The sequence below is a fragment of the Narcine bancroftii genome, chromosome 3 (genome assembly GCF_036971445.1).
Source record: "Narcine bancroftii isolate sNarBan1 chromosome 3, sNarBan1.hap1, whole genome shotgun sequence".
Taxonomy (NCBI): domain Eukaryota; kingdom Metazoa; phylum Chordata; class Chondrichthyes; order Torpediniformes; family Narcinidae; genus Narcine; species Narcine bancroftii.
Genome location: NC_091471.1, coordinates 280440636 through 280453853, shown reverse-complemented (window position 1 = coordinate 280453853; position 13218 = coordinate 280440636). Strand labels below are relative to the sequence as shown.

Here is a 13218-nt window from a genome sequence, read left to right as displayed (position 1 = left end):
ATGATGCCATCACCACCGCCCTCCATCTAGCCCTCACCCACCTGGAAAATAAAGACTCTTATGTTGGAATGCTATTACTGAATTCAGCTTGGCGTTCAACACATTCATACCTCAATACCTGATATGGAGGTTGGGCCTGCTGGGTCAAAACACCTCCCTCTGCAATTGGATTCTCAACTTCCTGATGGGGAGACCTCAAGGAGTCCAGATCAGAATCAGCACCTCCAAAACTATGACACTGAGCGCTGGTAGGTCAGCAGTATCCAATGAGGTATACCTATTACTGAGGGGAACGGCCTCAGGATGTCCTACTCTACCAGCCTGCTTGGTTTTGCTTTCCCTCTCCTGATGATCACCCTGCCTTCTGCAGCTTCAGAATGACTGATTCCCTGTAACACCCATGTATGAAGCTCGATGGACCTCGTGAGATGTCGGTGCCAGGGAGATGGCAAGTCTCCCAGAATTCCCACATTCCATAAGATGAACGCTCCACTAACCCTTTTGTCATTCTGACTATACTACCTTGGCACCAATACAATAAAATCTCACCAGAGTCTCTCCTTTGCCTCTTCTCACCGAAGCCTCTTGAGTCAAAGTTTCAACTCCCCACTCACACGATGGATGGGGCAATGATGGCCGCCCCCACTTGTACCTACATTTCCTGTCCTGCTGTCATGCACTCTTACTCTAAATCCCGTTGGCTGGAAAACAAACTCACCAGCGCAGCACCCACTCTCGTACAGTCCCGCTCCAACTCATGACTTTGTAAAACTCTATAAGATCACCCCTCAGCGTCTTTCACTCAAAGGAAATAAAGACCCAGCCTATCCAACCTCTCCAATCCCAGCTGCATCCTGTTGAATCTCCTCAGCGCCCCTTCCAATTTATTGATGTCCTTCCTATCTCTGGGTAACCAGAACTGCACACAGTACTCTAGGTGTGGTCTCACCAATGCTTTGTCAAGCTGAATCATGAATTCCTAACTTTTGTACTCTCCCCTGGCTAATAAAGATATCTCTGCCCCACCTTATCCGCCTGAGTTGCCATATTCAAGAAATTATGCATAGTAGCTGACTCAGAAGCAACACTCCTCTGCAGCAGACCTCTGGACACAGGCCTCCAATCAGAAAGGCATCCCTCCATCACTACCCTTCCTCTATGAAGCCACTTTGAATCCAACAGTCCAGCTCACCTTGAATCCCATGAGATCTAACCTTACCGACTAACCTGCCATGTGGGTACCTTGCTAAAGTCCATTTACTGCCCTGCCCTCATCAACCCTCTTGTAACCTCTTAAAACAAAACTCTATCTGATTTGAGAGGCATGATCGGCCATGCTGACTACCTCCAATTAGTCCCTTGCTTTCCAAACATTGCTTGTTCCTGTCCCTCAGAATCCCTGCAGCAATTTTCCAATCAGCAATGTCAGGCTCACGGGCCTGCAGTTCCCTGACTTGGTCTTGCTACCCCCTTTTTTTTAGTAACAGCATTTGAGTTTGTGGCATTTCATCTGAGGCCAACATTGATGGAAATATCTCATCAAGGGCCTCTGTGATTTCTTCCCCAGCTTCCCACACTGTGCAAGGACGCAGTTCATCTGGCCCTGGAGACGTGTCCACTTTAATGTGCTCCAAGGCCGCCAAGACCTCTTCCCTGGTCATTCTAATATGGTTCAGCAACTCTCCACTCATTCCTTCCATTTCCTTCCCTCCGTGATCTTCTCCACAGTAAAGACTGATGAGGAGTATTCATTCAAAATACCACTATCTCCGGTGGCTCCACACAACTGCCTTGATGATCTTTAATGGGACTGATTCTTTCCATATGTGTCCATAATATCCCTGTGGAATCTTTGGGGAATCACCCTGCCTGCCAGATCCATCTCATGTCCTCCTTTGCCCTCCAGATTTCCTTCTCAAGCATCCTTTTATGCGTCCTGTACTCACCAAGGATTTTGTTTGATCTGACATCTTAAATCTGATGTAAGCTTCCACCTTTTCTGGCCAGAGACTCAATACCCCTCATACAACTTATACTTATCAGCCATGCCCTTCAGCCTAACAGGAACATGCAGTGCCTGGACTCCTGCTATTTCCCCTTTAAAAATGTCCCACTTTCCATTCCTCCCCTCATCTGCAGACATCTCTCCCAATCTACCTCTGCAAGTTAATAGAAAATGGAACATTACAGCACAGTGCAGGCCTATGGTGAATGTCTGCCAAGCTGCCTGTCTCCCCTCTGGAGAGCCTTGCTGTACTAACATTGGCTGTGCATTTTCTCTACTGTTAAGGACACTCCCCTTGGGTATAACTGTATATGCACCTATTGTCTTTCATTATTGAACCATGAGTTTCTGCTAATAAAAGCCATGATTATTGTTTGACCACATCATCTTTGTCTACTTCATCAACTGGCACTTCAAGGCTATTCAGCCCTTGATGTTGTGCTAACACATGTAACCCACAATCTAACCCTTCCCTACTTCACACCCTTTGTGGTGATACGACCTCCAGCCGACTGCAGGGGGTGATCTCTGTACCTGCAGGAAGACCACCTAAGAGGCTGACTCCACCTGGCCGACTTTCAATCAGCCGACCTGAATAGAAACCTGAGCCGGCCCCTCCTGAGCCAGTCACACGGGAAACACCAAGGCATGAACTGGTGTTCAGACTTTTACTGGAACAAAACCTGTTGAGCAGTCTTTGGAGTTGGTGCTTGCTTGCTGCCTCCTCAGCGCCCCACATCCTGTACCTATCTGAGAACTTTTGGATATACCTACTCCACCATCTGGAAATGTCTTCCAGACACCCAGCATTCTGCATTAAAAAAAACCTCCTGTCTACTTAAAGTTCCTGACTGATTGCTCCAAAATGATCCTTGCCCCATTTTAAAGATTATGACATGTGGCCCAGCCCCATCATTCCCCAGAACTAATGGAGTTCTGGTCACTGGACCCACAGTGCTCCCCCCACTGTCACTTCAGTCACTTTCCCCATCTCATTTCCTAAGAGGAGAATCAGTGTTGAACCCTCAATATATTGATTGAGGAAGGACTTCCCACAGGAGTAGACACCAGAGCCCTTTGAGCTACTATGTCTACTGCAGCCAACATTTGGGAAGTTAAAGTCTCCATTATTATTCCTACAGATGTTTGCAATTTCCCTATTCTCCCAATTCCCATTGACTACTTGTAATCCAGCCTCCCCCTCCCCCTCCCCACCTTTCCCTTCTTAGAGCTTCACTGGATGATCTGAATATTATCTCTAAGCACTAATGTTATATCTTCCCCTTATCCATAATGCAAGCCCCCATCCTCTCTTATTTGCCCCTCTGCAACATCTGTATCCTGGAACAATGGGCAGACACCCTTGGCCTTCTCTCAGCCACGTTTCTGTTATGGCTGTAAAACATGGTCTCAAGCCAGACCACGCCTGACTTGTTATGCCTCTTCCATTGAAATAAAGACAATTTAACCTATGTGTCTTTCCTCTCTCTTTGCTGTACTCTTGCCTACCCATGTATGGGTACATTTGCTCACTTTGAGGACAGTGTAACCTCCATCTGCCTCATAGCTGCTCTGATCTTTAGCCCTCTACCAATCTCATTTAAACCTTCTAAGAAGCAGAAGCAAACCTCCCTGCCCAAAGACTGGTCCCTGTCCAGTTCAGAGGTAACCTGTCCCTCTTGTGCAGGTCACTGCTGCCCCAGAAGAGATCCCAATGACCCAAAAACCAATCCCTGCACCATCTTGGCCTATCTTTCTACTAACCTGACCAGCATGTGGCTTTGGGATTAACCCAGAGATCACTACCCCCTTGGTCCTGCTCCCTTGCTCCCTCATCTCACTCACTTCCTTTCTTCTGACCATGTCATAGATCAAAATGTGCACAATGACCTCTGACTGCTCACACTCTCCCTGGAGAATGTTCTGGACCCTCTCAGAGATATCCTTGATCCTGGCACCCAGAGACAAAACGCCATCCTGTATTTCTCTTGCTATGGAGTCTCCTATCACTAACCACTTTTATAAAGGCAAATCTAAAGGCAGAGCTTCTCTGTCTTTACATCGTTGAATTTACCTCCATAAAAGTCTGAAGGCAGATGGACTGGTCGAATTCACTCCAGCTTCCATCCGCCCAGAGGGCAGACTCAGAGATGGGGTGAGGTCGCTGGATGCCACTGAAAGGAGCTACAAGTGGGGAGGCTTATAATGTGGTGAAGACGCTCTTAGCCTGTGACCCAGCAGTGCAATTTTTTTTTAAAACCATATGCTTAATAGAGGCGATTACATTATGCAGGAGGTCTGCCTGAGTCCTCAGGCTGCTTGCACATATCTCCACTAGCGCTTTTACCTGCTCATTGTCGAGTATAGGCCGCTTTCCCTTTTCGATACGTATGCTTGTCGTCATGGTGGTAGGTGGTGCTACTGCACCACTCGTCCCACCTCCCTCAGCTCTGGAAGCCAGATCCTGATCAGCTCTGCGTAAAGGCACCGCGGGATCCGCATCATAGCTCATCACCATAAAAGATAGCATTGCCATTTTTTTTAACTTGAGCCGGCCATGATGTGGGATTTCAGCAGTAAAAAGGCCTTCTGTTGCTCTGCCGGACTCCACCGTTCCCTGCCTGTCGTGGTGTCATTGCTATTCTCTGAAAGGTCCATCAGTATCTACACAACATCCCTGTTACCAGGAGTGGGGATGGCCGCAGGGAAACCTGCACTGACCTTTCCCAGTGGTCACCCAGCTACTCGCAGCCTGAGCCTCAGGTGGGATCACCTCACTGTAACCACTATCTGTGATCTTTTATCAACTTCCCTTCTGATTTGGAATTTGTCCAACTCCAGCTTCAATTCCCAGACACCAGTCAGTCAGGAGCACTTCCCACAGGCGTAGACACTCGACGTCTCCCTGATGTCCCACATCCTGCAGGAGGTGCAGACTTCTGCCCTGACGGACATCCCCACTGCCCTGCTCTTACCGGTAACTCTGCACAGCCTTCTCGTCAAACCTCTCAAGCCGAATCTTCAGCACTTAAGCCCAACTAATAGCTTATACTGCTCAATGCAAAGTTTGAGGGCTAAATTCAGAAAGTTCTCTTCATTCTGGTCACCTGAGAGTGTGCGGAAAAAATGTTCAGATGCACCAGCAATGCAGATAAAGGATCTGACAACTATTTGTTAACAAGCACGCTCAGACTGTGAGCAATTCTTTTCATTACTACCTGCGCAGGGTTATTGCTTAATGACTATTTTGATAAATGCAGAGCAGACTGCAGTCTCAACACCAATCAGGTAAATCATTGTCTGCTGCAGGGCCCTATTGTTCTGAATGAGAAACCTGCTGAGCTGAGATACAGTACACCAAAACATGGTAATCAGGCAACCAACCCTTGCACCTTCCAGTGGAACAACGGCAGCTGAAACCAGGAGATCCAGGCACGGGCTTGACCAATTGCTGGAGAAAATCACACAGCCCATATGCCAGCCACTCAGTCCATCATCTAGGCATCAGACCTCCCCAGCTCCTTGTCACCCTCCAACTTTTCTCCCCACAGGAGAGGGCAAGGCCTGACCTAGTCCTGGGAAAGTGGGAAGGACAAGTGGATGAGGTGCTCGTGGCTGAGCCCTTGCGGTCATCGTTCGATTAGGTTTAAGATACGGAGAGAGACAAGACTTATAAAAGTGTGTGGACAAGAATCCAGGACCTGGACATTGCTATTAGAGTGAAGGGTCAGTCATGCAAGAGTTGGTGATGAGAGAAATTCAGGCTCTGGTCAAGAGCAAGAGGAGTTATGAGGCAGGCAATAATCAACTGGGATCAAGCGGATACCTGGAGGGGTTTCGGAAATTGAGAGGGCTAAATAAAATCAGGAGAGCAAAGGGAGGAGATGGCTCTGGAAGATAACATTAAGGTTAATCCATCGAAGGAAAAAGGTCAACAGAGAAAAGAAATGGAACCCTTCAGGAATCGATGTGGTCAACTCTGTGTGGAGCCACAGCAGATGGGCACAGTCCGGAGTGAGTAACATCTCCACTGTTTTTGCTGCAGAGAAAGGCACGAGGACTGGGGAATTTGGGGAAGTTAATGGTATCGTCTTGAGAACAGTCAGTATTATAGTTGAGGAGGCGATGAAAGTCCTGATGATTATGAAGTCCCCTGGGGCTGATCAGATATCTCCAAGGAGACTGGGAAGCTAGAGAGGAAATTGCAGATGCTCTGCCTGAGGTGTATATCAAGTCCAGGTGAGGTGCCAGAAGGCCAGAGGGTGGCAAATGTTGTGCCTCTATTCAAGAAGGGCTGAGGGAAAAGCTTGGGAAATCCTGGCCAGGGAGTCTACCGTCTGTGGGTGGGTCAGTTACAAAAGGTATTCTGTGGGAGAAGACATGCATGCACTTGGGTGGACGAAGATTGGTGAGGGAGGATCAGGATAGCGTGAGGTTATGTTTCACAAATCAGATGGAGCTTTATGAAGGTCAGCACAAGATTGTGGGTTTGAAGGGCCTGTACTGTGGTGTCCTTGTCTTTGTCCTATGTTCCATGTGACCAAGAGCATTATCGATGACAGAGCAGTGGATGTGGTAAATATATAATTCAGCAAGACATTCGATAAGGTTCTGCACAGCAGACTGCTCTGGAACCCAAGGGGACCGAAGGGGAAAGAGAAAAAGGGACAGAAAATTGGCTTCAGGGAAGAAAGAGGAACATGGTAGTGGAAGCTTGTTTATTGGACTAGAGATTTGTGACTAGTGGTGTGCCTTAAGGTCCAATCCTGGGTCCATTGGTGTTCGTCACCTATATCACAAGATCACAAGGAACAGAAGTAGGCCATTCAGTCCATCAGGTCTGCCCCACAACTCCACCCTAAACTGTTCTCACATCTAGCTCCAATTTCCGGCCTTTTCATCACATCCCTCAATACCCTGACTAGTTAGATATCTATCAATCTTCCCCTCAAACTCCCCTAATGATCGGGCCTCCACAGCTGTATGTGGCAACTCTGTGTGGAGCCACAGCAGATGGGCACAGTCTACAAATTCCACAAATCTATGACCCTCTGGCTAAAGAAATTTCTCCTCATCTCTGTTTTAAATGGGTACCTTCTAATTCTAAGACTGTGCCCTCTTGTTCCAGATTCACCCACCAAGGGAAGCATCTTATTCACAACTACTGCGGCCAATCCTATGTTTCTATGAGATCCCCTCTTATTCTTCTATACTCCAATGAATACAGTCCAAGAGGTGCTAAACATTCCTCATATGTTAGCCCTTCCATTCCAAGAATCATTCCGGTAAATCTTCTCTGGACTCTCTCCCACATTATTACATCCCTTCTAAGCTAAGGGGCCCAAAACTGCACACAATTCACTAGTGCCCCATAGATCCTCATCAACACCTCCTTACTCTTGAACACTATTTCTCTTGAAATGAATGCCAACACACCATTCACTTTCTTTATTGCCGATCCAATCTGATGGGTAACCTTTAGATTATCCTGCACGAGGACCTCCAAGTCCCTTTGCATTTCTGAATTTTGAATTTTCTCCCCATCCAAATAATAATCTGCTTGTTTGTTTCCTCTTCCAAAATGTGCAACCATACATTTCTCAATATTGTATCTCATCGGTCATTTCTTTGCCCACTCTCCTAAATTGTCCAAGTCTCCTGCAATCTTTTGACTTCTCCAACACTTTCTACTCCACCACCTAACTTGGTGGCATCTGCAAACCTAGTGTAATGGAATATTTGGGAGATAATTGGTAAAATTAGAGTAGGTTACATTTTAAAACAGATCTTATTTGAAATACTGAAGAATTCATTTTCAGTAAACTTTACAGAAAGTATGGGGAATGCTATGCATATTTCACAAGTAGCTGCTAATTGAAATGATGTCATCAAATGAATCGACTAGAGACAGGTCGTCAGTGTTGAACATTTTTACAAGGCTTCTGACCTTTCTGCAAGGTGCTCACTCAAAGGTCAATGAGAAGTTTTGTTTAACTAAGACAACAGATGGGAACAAAAGACTAACTCCTGTTGTTTACTGGAGAAAATGGGGGTTTTGTGGCAAGTGAGAGAGTCACATGGGCTTTCTAGCTGCTGGAAGATGAAGAGAGAGAGAGAGAGAGAGAGAGAGAGAGAGAGAGAGAGAGAGAGAGAGAGAGAGAGAGAGAGAGAGAGAGAAAGAGTGAACAGTCACAGCTGAAACAAAGCTCCAGAGTGACGGATGGCTGGAAATGCTATCTCTCTGATATTTCTCTTGGAATATGCGAAACAGAAAGCAATTCTGTGGTAGCCTGAAAGAAAGAGGTTATCATCTGGAGAACCCTGATGGGGCAAGTTTCATCAGCAAGACATTGAGGTGACTAATGGTGGTACCTCAGTTGTGGAAATCCTGGAACAACAAATCTCTCTCTGCAAACCCTACAAGAACTTTCGTGAGTGGTAAACATTTACCTTTCAAGCTCCAGAGCCTGGTGAACTTTATAGATGTTAAGTTCTGTGCACAGTATAAGAATTGCCTGCAACCAGAGAACTTGGAGGAATGAGAAGTGAGATTGAACTGTTAACCAAAGAACTTTTCTTAAATTTACACACACATTACATACACGTGCGCTTAGAATTAGAAGGGGGTTAATTTGGGTTAGTTAGGTTAATAGAGATAAGTTAAAGCGTGATTCTGTTTCCATGTTTAAAGATCATTAAAAATAACTTTTGTTTAAGTAACTACTTGTCTTGGTGAATATCTATTGCTGCTGGGTTTTGGGGTCCTTTAGGCTTGTACACTAGCCACAAAACCGTTCAATCCATTATCTAAATTATCAACATATATTGTAAAAAGAAGTGGCCCCAACACCGTACCCCTGCGGAACACCACTAGTAGCCAGCAACCGGCCAGAACAGGATCCCTTTATTCCCTATAGGTTAGTCAGGCAGGATCTTCCTTTTGTGAACCCATGCTGGTTTGGACCTATCACGCCATGTACCTCGAGCTATTTCATAACTTCGTCCTTGAGATTCGACTCCAATAACTTTCCACCTACGGACGTCAGACTAATAGGCCTATCATTTCCTTTTTTCTGTCTCCCTCCTTTCTTAAACAGCAAAACTACATTTGCAACCTTCCAGGGTCTATTGATTTCTGGAAAATCAATTCCAGTGCCTCTACAATCTCCAATGCCACCTCCTTCAGAACGCATGGGTGCACCTCATCCAGTCTGGGAGACTTATCTATCTTTAGTCCATTTAGCTTACTAAGCACAATCTCTCGAGTTATCTTGACAGTACAATTCTATTCCCTGAGACCTTTGACTATCAGGTATATTGCTATTGTCTTCAGGGAAGACTGACGTAAAATACTCATTTAATTCCTCTACCATCTTTTTGCTCCCCATTATAATTTCTCCAGCATCATTTTGCGTCAGTCCTCACTGAGGATAGCAATATATCAATTATTTATTTTGATGAAAACATACATGACATGATTAGCAAGTTTGCAGATGAGACTAAAGTGTCTGGTATTGTAGAGAATGAAGATTACAGCAGAATCTTGATCAGCCGGGCTGATAGGCAGAGAAATGGTTGGTGCAATTTAACACAGAGAAATGTGAGGTGCTGGTAGGGATGTGGGAGTACAGGGCCTTGAAAGTGCCTTGAAAGTGTCAACATAATTATTCAGGGTGGTCAAAAATGCTCTTGGTGCGTTGGCCTTCATCAGTCAAAGTACTGAGAATGAGGTTGGGAAGTCATATTGCAATTGGTCAAGTTCCCATTTAGAGTATTGTGTCCAGTTTTGGCCACCATGCAATGGGAAAGATGTTGTCAAGCTGGCAAAGGAGCGGAGAAGATCTACAAGGCCATTGCCAGGACTCAGCAATTAGCTCCTGAGAGCTCAGGAGGATGAGGGCAGTTCAAAATCATGAAAGGATTAAATCCGGGGATTGCAGAGTATCAGGACATAGGTTTAAGATGACGGTGCAGCAATTTATCAGGAACCTGGGGGGGGCAGGGGGGTAACCTTTTCTTTTAACACAGAGAGTGGTGGATATATGGATTGGGCTGCCAGAGGGTGTGTCTGAGGAAGGAGCAATTGCAACATTTAAGGAAAATTTGGATTGATAAATGGATAAGATTGGGACAAATGAAGTCAGATGGAACTGGGCGGGAGAGAGATTTTGAGCAGCCAAGATGAAGTTGGGCCGAAGGGCCTGTTTTCTTGCTGTATGAATCTGCCTCTATATACCTGATTTCCGATTGAAATGGAAGTTACCACCACGTTTTCAGCTATTGTGTTCCATGTCCCCCAGTTTGCAACCCCCTGCCATAAGGAGTTCAAATTTCTTTCCTACATCACTCATTTTACTCCGATAATTGGACAACACGGTTGGTGAAGCAGTTAGTATAATACTATTACATCATTCAAGAGCTGAAGGACATCATAGCCACCTCACTTCCTCAAACATCAAACACAACGAGGCTCAAGAGGCCGAGTGGTTAGCATAGTGGTTAGTGCAACACTGTTACAGCGCAAGCAACCGGGGTTCGAATCCTGCGCTGTCTGTAAAGAGTTTGAACATTCTCCACGTATCTACATGGGTTTCCTCTGAGTGGTCCAGTTTCCTCCCACCCTTCAAAATGTTTGGGCATTGTAGGTCAATTGGGTGTAATGGGGCAGCACAGGCTCATGGACAAAAGGGCCTGTTACAATGCTGAAGGTTTACATTTAAAACTGGGGAAGAAAGATCACACTATATCCCCTGAGCAAAAGTCTTTGTTGTTTCTTCAGCAAACGGCCCAGGATTTCTCCCAACTGCACCACTAGAATTGACAGGCGGTCTGTCCCCAAACCCTCCCTCACCTGCAGTGATCTTGTCCCAAAGAACAGTGACTGACCTGGGAGTGTGGAAAACCCAAGATAACCCAGCCTCATTCGGTTTCTTTGTTCAGACTGAGCTTTTAAACCATGATTCCCGATTCAAACCAGAGCACATCTGGTACATTTCGAACCAGTATGTACTGGTTTCAAAGGAAACTGCAGCCCCCATGGAAAACCCACACCGACTCGGGGAGAATACAAACTCCTTACAGCATGGGATTTGAATCCCAGTCCTGATTGCTGGCGCTGTAAAGACGTTGTGCTTCTTGAATTTTAGAAGTGGCTGCACGCCTGGCAACTCACTGCCTGCAAGATGTTTGGACTGAGGAAGGTAATGGTAGCTATGGAAATGCAGCTTTGCTCTTAATACTCTGCCTGAAGAGGAATGAGCATGTTTCAGCTGGAAAGGATTAGCAGAAGGTACGGGATTTAATGAAACAATCTCCGTCCAAACCCATTGCTGAACTAGAATGTTTGTCCCAATTCGCACAACAAGACCTTCAGGAGAAAGCAAGCCAGTGAACTAAGACTCCGCTTGCAACTCCCTCCACTGCCAGCAAGCCAGCATGAAGGAGAATAAAATCTATCAGCTTGTTCTCCGACAGAGCCAGGGGGACGACTGGAGCACAGCGGCCAGGAGAACTAATTACCTGATTAGATGCTTGGAGGAGTTCCAAACTGGAGCAGGGAGAAGGGGGAATTTAAATCCTCTTGAAAAGGATATTGTTCCCCCTCCCTTGCACTCGTTGTGTCCCTGAGGCCACAGACCTCTTCCCCCATGTGGAATCCAACACTGGGCTAGGCTGGACTTTACAGCAAGAATGCAATGTCTATGGCCATCCACTCGCTCTGGCCAGGAGCTCACTGTGAGGATTAAGCCCTTTTACACTGGCCTCTTCTGCCGCTGGCTGATCCTGGCACACAAGCCGCCTCTGCCTCATTGAAGCTGGCAGGACCTGGTTGACGTCGGCACCATATTCTGAAGCCTGCTGGGAAGGTTCACCAGTGTGAGTTCGCCCAACAACTGCTTCAGGAGGAGTTTCTTTGCCTCTGTCATCAGAGTCCCGAATGAATCTCACACCAGTGAAATAATGTGGCCTCTGCTCTGTCCTCTCTGTGACTTTCCACTCTGTACTGTGTTTTCACTGCTGTACTATGAATGGTTTGGCCAGCTGGGCTGCTCGTAAAATCAACTTTCTCACTGTACCTCAGTGTATGGGCTTAAACTGTGGACACACAAAGAGCTGGAGGAACTCAGCAAGCCAGGCAGCATCCTTGGAAGGTAGTAGACGATCGTGTTTTGGGCCAAAACTCTTCATCGGGAATGGCGAGAAATGGGGAGAAGCTTGAATAAGGGAGGAACTCACTTGTTCACAGGGAGAACATGCAAACTCCACACAGACAGCACCCAAGGTCAGGATTGAACTTGGGGTCACTGGGGTTGTGAGGCCATGGTCCTACTAGTTGTATTACCGAGACACCTCCATTCATCAAATAAATGCTACAACCAGCAGAAAGTGTAACCACTGAACTGCCACTATGGTTCAGTAACATCCTTGTTCATCTTGACTATAAGTGGTTCGAGCCCAGCAAAGATGCTGCCCTTAAATGCCCTTGGGTCTGGACAAGGAGTTACCTGTGTTATCACTGATGGGAGAGAATTCAACCAGGTGAAGAACCCGGCATTGAACTTGAACACAATCACTGAGCACTGAGATCTTTGTGGAGTGTGGCTGCTGGTTGAGAGACTGGAGATTAGAGAAAGAAAACAAACTGCATTCTAGCAGACAGAGAGAGAGAGAAAATCAGAATCAGAATTTATTGTCACGAACATGTCACAAAACCCATTGTTTTGCAGTAGTGTCACAGGTCAAATATTGCAATAACATTTACATTTTAAAATAAATAAATTAGTGCAAAAAAAGAAGAGAAAGCGAGGCCGTGTCTGTGGTGCAATGACGATTCAGAAATCGGATGACAGAGCAATTTTTGTGTCACTGGGTGCTCGTTTTCAGGTTCCTGTACTTTTTCCCTGATGGTAGCAGTGTGAAGAGGGCATGGCCTGGGCGGTGGGGGTCCTTGAGGATAGAGGCTGCTTTCCTCAGAAACCGCCTCTTGCAGTTGTCCTTGATGGAGTGGAGACTGACGTCCATGTGGTCTTTTCTTTTCCTGTGCATTGGTGCCGCGTACCAGACAGTAATGCAGCCAGTCAGAATGCTCTCTGCCGTACACCTGTAAAAATTTGCAAGCATCTTTGATGACATATCAAATCTCCTCAAACCCATCACGAAGTCTAACTGCTGGTGAGCCTTCTTTTTGATTCCATTGACATCGGGGCCCCAGG

At 46.2% G+C, this 13218-nt stretch overlaps 1 long non-coding RNA gene across 3 annotated transcripts in view; it reads right to left on the bottom strand.

The window, feature by feature from the left end:
• The window catches only part of LOC138756503 (uncharacterized), a 38172-nt gene extending 25519 nt beyond the window's left edge, over positions 1-12653 (bottom strand). For all 3 annotated transcript variants that reach the window (XR_011353114.1, XR_011353115.1, XR_011353112.1), the window contains exon 1: positions 12511-12653. This is a non-coding gene — a long non-coding RNA (uncharacterized lncRNA). The remainder of the gene's footprint in view (positions 1-12510) is intronic.
• Between the last annotated feature and the right edge of the window lie 565 nt (positions 12654-13218).